We start from the raw sequence: 1,216 nt of genomic DNA, 5'->3' as shown, positions 1-1,216 counted from the left end.
ATGGAAAAAGTGGTATATTTCAAAACACTGCAAGGATGTCTACTCAGCAACCTGCCAGTACAGCGGTCCCCAACCTTTTATTCGCCACGTAAACGACATAAAAATAAAAAAACGATAAATACCCTGAAAACCATACATTTCAAACTCAAGCCTCAACTCTTGCGACCTGGTACCAAACGACTCACAGACCGGTACTGGTCCAGGACCTGGGGGCTGGGGACTGCTGTACTTGTAGCCTAAGTGAAGCAGCCGCATTACTTAACAATATTTTAGCTTCTTTGAATCAAGGAATGGATTCAAGGTGAAACAGGGAATTCGGCAAGTATGTCCTGTTTCCCCTAAGCTTTTTATATTGGCAACTCAGTTGTTAACACATCAAAAATTCTAACGACATACAAGGAATATCAATTTTTAAGAAAGACTTCAAAATAAGTCAATGTCTAAACTGTTCTCAAAGAGAATATAACATATTTTGTGAACTGGTCCCACTGCCTCTGCTTCATTTGATTAATATTTTTATGATATACAATAATTTCTCATCAGTGCTCCCAAATTTATTGCTAGGGCAATGTCAGCTTTTTACTTTTGAGTAAATATCATATCCATTGTGCTAAATGGAGGAACGCTAAGCCTTCTCTCCCTGGTTTTATTGATGATTTTAAGATATTTTTTTCTTTGCTAAAAAAGACAAAAAGCACATATGCCAAAAAAATAACCATAGAAACCATATTCTAAATTTTGACTTATGCTGAGGCTAACATATTGTTAAGTAATGCAGCTGTCTCACTAAGGTCCAGAATCGATTCGATTCAATTTGATTTGATTCAATTCGATTTGATTCTGGGAAATTTTGACAGTCAGAAATATTATAATTCAGATCAGTACATTTACATATTTTTGTATCTATAAAAAGGAAGCTGACACACGCAAGACTTTATCAAAGGTGTGAGCATCACAGCAGATGCCTTTGTGTCAAAGTAGCTGAAGATAAAACAGAAAAACATGAAGGTGATTTTCCTGTTCTGGGATTTTATAAAAATATTCTGCAGTACATCACAAATGAAAGAAAACCATTAATCAACATATGAACATTACCTCTGAAGTTACAGCGGTTTTAGAGACACAGCGTTTTGCAATTTTTAAAAAGTTTAAATTTGTTCAGTATTGAACGGCAGAAATTAGGTTTTCTTTTCGGAAGTAAGTAAAACGAAAAAAA

Source organism: Pundamilia nyererei, unplaced genomic scaffold (genome assembly GCF_000239375.1).
Source record: "Pundamilia nyererei isolate P.nyererei 1_Seehausen unplaced genomic scaffold, PunNye1.0 scaffold00417, whole genome shotgun sequence".
Classification (NCBI taxonomy): domain Eukaryota; kingdom Metazoa; phylum Chordata; class Actinopteri; order Cichliformes; family Cichlidae; genus Pundamilia; species Pundamilia nyererei.
The sequence above is the reverse complement of the archived record's forward strand: the minus strand, read 5'-3'. Positions refer to the sequence as shown.